Raw genomic sequence first — 8,721 nt, 5'->3', positions numbered from 1 at the left:
AAATAAGCATCTCAGCATTTAAAATAGTTTTAGTCGTTAATCCAAGACTTACAATAAAAGATATATTTAGCTAATCTAAGAAATTAGTATTATGACACTAATTGTGTCTATTTTCTTTTTGCATGCTATTTACTTCGATGCTATTATGATGCTAACATTGGAGAAGGAGGATCCGGATTGAATTGAAAACAAGAACGTAAAGCATGTATCGCTCAAAGAAATATTAAACCTCCAGAAGCCTCTTTCAATAAAATGCAATTTAACTTACCACTAATGTAAATCACCATCGGCCAGTTCCATTGTATAATATGCTGGATTAAGTCCGAGATGCACCTCATGAAATATCTCACGACTAAGCATTTCCCATTCATCAACATCACTTTCCTCATCTGGCGTCTCTTCCTTCTGTTCAGGTCTATCACATAATTCTTTATTCTCATCTAAAAACGAATCATTGATCTCCTTATCTTGCTTATCATTGGAAGAGTCTAGCGAAAGAGTTGAGCCAAGACTTGGCTGAGGAAGACCTGCACACCCATTAGCAATTGCTCCATTTTCCACGCTAGATTTTCCATTTGGAAACGAATGTGTATTTTCTGTTCTGTCTTTTACAGTCATATATTGAAGAAGACGTTTATTATTTTCGGGTACTGAGAATGATTTAAGATATGGGTTCGAATTTTGTGGTCCATCAGGAAGAACAAACGAATTCAGTACAACCACACCATTTTCTGCAGAAATGATGGTTTGATTATTTTCAGATGTAGCAAATGTGTCATTCGAAATTAAAATTTCAACAGGGTTTTCACTATTTTCAGCAACATCGGATGGTCTTCGGAGTAAAGTTACTCCTCCTGGGATTTCATTTGTTCTCATGCACACTCCATAATTCCCATTGTATACTGATGAAGTTTTCTCAGCAAGAGATTTTCGGGGTGTTTTATTATTAAGCCCATTCCTCTCAAATCCATTAGTTACATCTTCTCTGGAATAAGGAGTTCTTCGGAGGAGAGATGGTCGAGAGGAAAAGCGCGTGGATCGCTTTTCGTCTCCATTTCTACAAGATGCATTTAATGAATAATCAACCTCACACTCAGGTGTGTGAAACGTTGCTCCATTGGACAGAACATCCTCAGATTTAAAAGCCCATGTATTAATGGTATTTAATTTCATATCATGCAGTTTCAAGTTATTTAATGTTAATTTCAAGTTTTGCGCACTGCTGAACCTCAAGGAATAATCCTTATGATTGTTTAAAATGAGATTCCTCTGTCTGCCGGCATCATCTCTGTGGTCCTCTGTTTCTACATGAAACATGTCTGGCTGCTCGCTGTTACCTGATGGATCGCTGCCATGCAAATCCTTACAAACTTCCACCAGTCTTTCCTGCACAAATCCCTGATCCCTTTCCAGGCGCCATATGTCTCTTTCAACTTCACTGTGAGCATAAGTACACAAATGTTTGGTGCAGAATGAACCTGAAGGACAAATTGAATAACAAGCCTCTTTTCTTACAGTGAAGGGTTTCCTAATCGTAAACATTCCTGACTTGGTAATACACTGTAATAACTTTGTCGATTCCCAATAATGAGCTATCGAACCACCGCACTGATGAGGGTTATCGGAACTCTCTTGGGATATCTCACATCTCTCTAAACAGCTTTTACAAAAGAAGGCAAAACTTTGTCCATATGTAGAGATAATATAGTTTATATCACATCTTCTCCTCTGGTAGTCGATACAATCATCTCTGTGGTCCTCTGTTTCTATATGAAACATATCTGGCTGCTCGTTGTTATCTGATGGATCGCTGCATTGCAAATCCTTACAAACTTCCACCAGTCTTTCCTGCACAAATCCCTGATCCCTTTCCAGGCGCCATATGTCTCTTTCAACTTCACTGTGAGCATAAGTACACAAATGTTTGGTGCAGAATGAACCTGAAGGACACATTGAATAACAAGCCTCTTTTCTTACAGTGAAGGGTTTCCTGATCGTAAACATTCCTGACTTGGTAATACACTGTAATAACTTTGTCGATTCCCAATAATGAGCTATCGAACCACCGCACCGATGAGTGTTATCGGAACTCTCTTGGGATATCTCACATCTCTCTAAACAGCTTTTACAAAAGAAGGCAAAACTTTGTCCATATGTAGAGATAATATAGTTTATATCACATCTTCTCCTCTGGTAGTCGATACAATGTGGAACGTTGAATTGACCAAGGATTTTTTCCTGCGAAAGATTAATCTCTAGGGGATTGTCAGCATATAAACATATTTCTTCATTGTCATAACTTTCATATGTATCCATCAATTGGTTATTGGTTAGGTTTGTTATACAATCTTGATAGACATTTTCGTACTCGTTGCATGAACTTAACCTTCCATAATACAAATCAATTCCTTGGGTATCTGGACTATAATTGATATTCGTGTCTATGTAAAAATAGAAATGAAGGTATTGGTAGAAGCAACAGCAAACATAATACAGTAAATTATATACTTCATGATATCATTTCATATAACAACAACATCAATGAAGATAATAATTAATAAAAGTAATAAGTAATGTATAATATAACATATATAAATCAATATAGAATGTTAAAAGACAAAATAGTTAAAAAAAAAAACTTAGTATATAAAACGAATGCAAATCAAAAAGTAAAATGAAGTAGAACACAAACCAAACATTAATAGTTTTAATAGTAATGATGGTAATAATCTCAAATCTTTACTCACGTTCCCGAATAAGAGATAAGCATTTCGTTGATTAACATCCATATAATCTGGCTAGCATTTTATTTCATAATCTACGTAATCATACGACTAAGGGATTTGTGATCAGTAAGTGGTATCACCATATATGTTAAATTATAGTACTAAAATTGTACTCACCATCTTGAACAGGATATTCTACACAATCTTCATGTACCTGTAATGTCATAAAATACATGTTTTTATTTAATATATAAAATATAGATATTAATAAATTTTATATACATATGTACTTCTACGATAGTTTTAAAGAATAGTATTTGAATTGGGAAATTGGAAGTAAGGGATACGAGGTAATGAGTCGAATTTTGATCATTAACTGCAGATTAATTAAATACCCTATTGTAGAACAATTATTAATATAGTAATAGCTATAGATCATGTGTCTATGTGTGTGTGTGTGTGTGTGTACAAGTGCAATAATAAGAACTTACCACTTCCTGAAATCCCACCTGGTCGTAATAATACGATGGGCTGAATTGATAGTATGACTGAAATCCTGTTGCTCCTAGAGTCTCCATTCTTGATGCTACTTTTATAGAAATAACTTCAAATTGGGGTCTGAAAATTAATATTTATAATTAATAGTGTTCAGTAGAACATTGAAAGAATTTCGGTTAAGAGGAATGAATACATTTAGAATCATTGCAACACATTTAGACTGAATAATCAGAGATTTTTAAAGATCATTGTATAATTTCTTAGAACAAAGTTTTTATATAGGTACAATTCGATTGTCTCCCCTGAGCCGTGCACCCCTAATTACATAAACATGGAGTTAATATATTCGAAATAAATTTATATACACTCACAAATATACTATAAATTAGATTTGTTTTTCTATGTATATACACTATGAATTTCAACATATATTTCGCATGTTATTATCATATTTGTGTATTCCAAATAAATTTTATTCTAAATTCCATTTCTAAAGTATTAGATTCCCTTCCACCAAAATTTGCAACTTTAAAACATACATATGTCTAAGCTGTGTTGTGTTCGTTGGATATAAACTGTTGCACAGAAATATACCAGATCATGCATACGGTCACACTTGTAAATATAACTATGTGCATATAGCCACTTTGATACGAAAAAACAGATTTGCATTAATATTTCTATATTAATTTCTGTAGAAATTTGAATGAACACATTACATATGCAACGTTAAAAATTTTGGAGGCGCACAGAAACAAATTGAAAAAAAAAAAAACATAGATAATATATGGATGCTGAAATCTCCAACAGTATTGTCACTATAATAAATTCCTCTGCTTGAATAAAATTTATCTTACTACGTTTCTCTCATATAATTACATACATACATACACATGCATATACGTACGTACATACATACACATCCTAGATAAAACACCGAGAATTTGAAATCAACTAACTTATTTGCATGGTATTATACAGTGTATAAAATGTATTTGTTTACATGGTAAAAAAGTAAGAGTTTTTCTGTTGCGTATATATTTCACCGCATTTTTCGATATTGTATTTCAGCGTAAAAATACCCCGACATATATTACAAACGGTTACAACATTAACTCGCAGAATAAACGAGAAACATAGATTTATAAGTACAAGAAAAATATCCCTTTATGAACATATTGTTTTAGAAGTTTTAATGTGTGAGGTTCTGGTGATGTGATTGTGGAGTTCTGTATATATTTCAGAATAATTCAGTGAATAAATGTCAACAAAAGGGAATGTTTTACGTGAAATTACAGTTAAAGTTATTCAAAATCTCATCATACATTATTAACAGAATTCCTTTACGATCCTGCGTATATTTCACATATTTATGAAGACTGGCTTGTCACCAGTAGAAAGTAGCTGGGGTTAAAATACAAATTTATCACGACGAATTAATTCAGGCTATGTAAAATTTGGCTATATACTTAATGAAGAAAATGTCTGAGACGAATATAGAAATCTGGATTATTACTATTAATAATTTAAATAACTATGGAATAGATTTTAAAATTGCACTTACACAAACAATAGAATAGAGAATGATTTCCTTACGAAAAAAGCACGTGGTGATCTGGATGAGTAACCTCTCTCCGCAGCTGACTGACAACTAATGACTTTGAAAACTTCACCTGTGCTTATACTGTCTACGTTGGGATAACGGTCAAAATGATAACAATAATAGATAACGGCGGGAATATTCAACAATCGCTCGATGATACGATTCGTTAGAATATTGCTCACGTGATAGGACAAAAACTGACCAATCACGGATTCGCATTGAGGAGACACCCGCATATATTTTTAATACTACTTTTATGTAAAAATGGGCAATTATTTTTGAATTAGCGTATGTTCAAGAGCTTTCCAACGATGCCCACGTATGACTTCTGTCACAGATGCAGTGCGGTCTCAGCAGAGAACCCGTGTAGCTCCGATGCTACTTCATAGTAAATTTCTACATCAGGTTATTAGAATCGCAATGTCAAGGTGATAAATATGTGTGTGTGTGTATGTATGTATATATGTATGTGTGTATATATATATATATATATATATATATATATATATATATATATATATATATATATATATATATATATATATATATATATACATACATACTTATTCGTTTATATTTATATAAAGGGCATTACAAGAAAAAATAATAATAATGCCACACACTGGACTTCTCAAAATAATCACAATTAGTACCGAATGCGAGGAACAACAACCAAACAGAAGACGACCAACTTTCATTTAAAAAACTTAACTATGTATCGTCCGAGCGTACATCTCTCTATGTATCCATCGTTTTATCTACGTGTCTACGATCTATATCTATCTATCCATATCTCTTATTCCCTTTCACTCCCCTGCTTCAATAAATTTTATCTCCCAACATTTCTCCCTTTATTTATAACTTTATATAATTACATGCATACTTACATATCTTAGAGAAATCATCGAGAATTTGAAATCAACTTATTTATTTGCATGGGACCTACACAGAAGACAACGTCTCTGTCTCAAACTATTAAGAATACGGGATGCATTTTACACATATTCAACATGTATATATGCAAAATTTAAGCAGAACGTTTTCAATTTATATTTACACATTGCCCTATACGTGCTTATAAATGACCCCTTTGAAATCATGTCTTAATAGAAAAAAAGAAAATCCTATTTTAAACTATTCATATCGTGGGACTAATAAACTACAACATATATTCGGAAATTATTGAACGCATTTGCAAGCTGAATTTAAGAAAATATCTGTTGCCTAGGTGTATAAAATGTAAGAAGGGAAGAGTTTTTCTGTTGCGTATATATTTCCCTGCAGTTTTACTACCGCGTAGAAATATCCCGACATATATTACGTACTTTCAAAACATTAACTCATACAATAAAACAGTAATATAGTTTTCTATGTACAAGAAAAATATTCCTTTATGAAAATATTGTTTTAGAAGTTGTAAAGAGATTTTGTGCATGTAGTTCAGTTTATGTGTTTGCGCACGTCGGTATTTAAGAATAATTCAGTGAATAAATCGCGAGGCACATGAATGTTTTACGTGAAATTACAGTTAAAGATATTCAAAATCCCATTATACATTAGTAATTTAATTCTTTCAAGATGCTTTCAATAATCCCGCGTATATTTCCCATTTATGAAAGTGGGTTGCCACGTGGAAAACTGTTAATTGAAACCATTCTAGGGATATAATACAAATTTAACTCGATGAAATGTAAAATTTGTCTATATACTTAATGAAGGAAACGTTTGGAATGTACAGCGGAATCTGGATTATTAAAATTAACAATATAAATATCTATACAGCAGAATTTAAAATTTCACTTACATGAACAGTTGAATGCAGAGTGACTTCTTTCGGAAAACGGCACGTTGTGTTCGGACGGATGATCTCTGTCCTCGGCTGACTGGATGGGTGACTGTGAAAACAGTTGAATGCAGAGTGACTTCTTTCGGAAAACGGCACGGTGATCTCTCTCCTCGGCTAACTGGATGAATGATCTCTCTCCTCGGCTGACTGGATGGGTGATGTATCTCCTCGGCTGACTGGATGGGTGATGTATCTCCTCGGCTGACTGACAACTGATGGTTGTGAAAACTTCACCTGCATTTATACTGCCTACTCTCGGATAACGGTCAAAATGATAACAATAATAGATAACGGCGGGAATATTCAACAAGCGCTGGATGACAGGATTCGTTAGAATATTGCTCACGTGATAGGACAAAAACTGACCAATCACAGCTTCGCATTGAGGAGACACCCGCATTCCCTTTTTGAAACTACTTTTATGTAAATATGATCAATTATTAGTCACAAAAGCCTTAATGAATTAATCAATTTTGAAAAAGTTTTCAAAGATGGCCACCTATGAAATCTGTGACATACACATCGCAGTCCAAACAGAGAATGTGTGTAGATTTAATGTATTTTATAGTAAATTCAGTATCACGTTATAAGAATCGTAATTTCATAAGGATATGTATGCATTTGTGTGTCTATGTGTGTGTGTTCGCGTATGACTGTGTATATATAGAAATATATATATATATATATATATATATATATATATATATATATATATATATATATATATATATATATATATATATATATATATATATATATATGTATGTATGTATATATGAAATTAAATTAAAAAATAGGCTAAAAAATTGGATAATAATTAATATAAATTTAATACCAGGGAACAAGCGCATTAAAAGAATCAGGGAGAATCAGAAAAAGTATCTGAGATCTCAAAGGATTATTATATATGTTTATATAAAAATATATATAAAGGAGGCCACTGGGTGGACTGCTAATGAGCTAGGAAAGGCTCACATGTCATGTGTCTACAAAAACATTTGTTACTTCGCTAAATTCTCTTTGAGAATTGTTCGGTCTTAGTAGACACATGACATGTGATTTTCTTCTAGCACATTAGCAGTCCACCTAGTGGCGTCTTTTATCTATATGTTTATATATATATATATATATATATATATATGTGTGTGTGTGTGTGCGTGTGTGCGTATGTATTTATGTAGCCACAATCTTTTCAACTTCGGCGGTATATATGTGGACGGACATGGTTTCGTGAATGTTAAGTAGAAACGTGAACTTTTGTATATCGTTTCTCCTGACTCTCGGGCCGGTGTTGAGTAAGTCAAATGTGTCATTGTTAAACAACAATGATATTTTACCTGCCTGAATTAAAATGTTATTTTAATAAAATTTATCAAAATATTCATTTTGATTTTACTCTGAAAAGATATCTACCCACAAGAATATACACTTCGTACACTGAAATACGAACAGGCTCTCTTATCATATATATATATATATATATATATATATATATATATATATATTTATATAAATAAGGATAAGATCGATATTTAAAATATTGATCTTATCAAGTGGTCAGCATGGGAATAAAAACCATCAAAGGTAATAATTATTTAAAATTATAATACAGGGTATCAAGAGATACCACCACGCTGACAAAATAGCAGTCAAATCCTGACTCTAAAACCACAATAAATGTCCGCATGGCACGATTAGCGAAGACGAAAACCAAATGAACCAGTAAAAATAAGATAATTCCAAATCCTGGATTTCTGGCTTTGCATAAATAATAATGTTCTGCCTTCATCAGTGGAATATACTCCAGTACATAAATACAAATACATGTATATAAACAGTATACTTACATATACGGACGCATATATACATATATTGTGGTTTTAGAGTCAGGATCTGACTGCTATTTTTTCAGCGTGGTGGTATCTCTTGATACCTTGTATTATAATTTTAAATAATTTTATATATATATATATATATATATATATATATATATATATATATATATATATATATATATATATATATATATATATATGTATATATATATA

The sequence above is a fragment of the Octopus bimaculoides genome, chromosome 24, assembly GCF_046866305.1.
Source record: "Octopus bimaculoides isolate indiv1 chromosome 24, ASM4686630v1, whole genome shotgun sequence".
Classification (NCBI taxonomy): domain Eukaryota; kingdom Metazoa; phylum Mollusca; class Cephalopoda; order Octopoda; family Octopodidae; genus Octopus; species Octopus bimaculoides.
The sequence above is the reverse complement of the archived record's forward strand: the minus strand, read 5'-3'. Positions refer to the sequence as shown.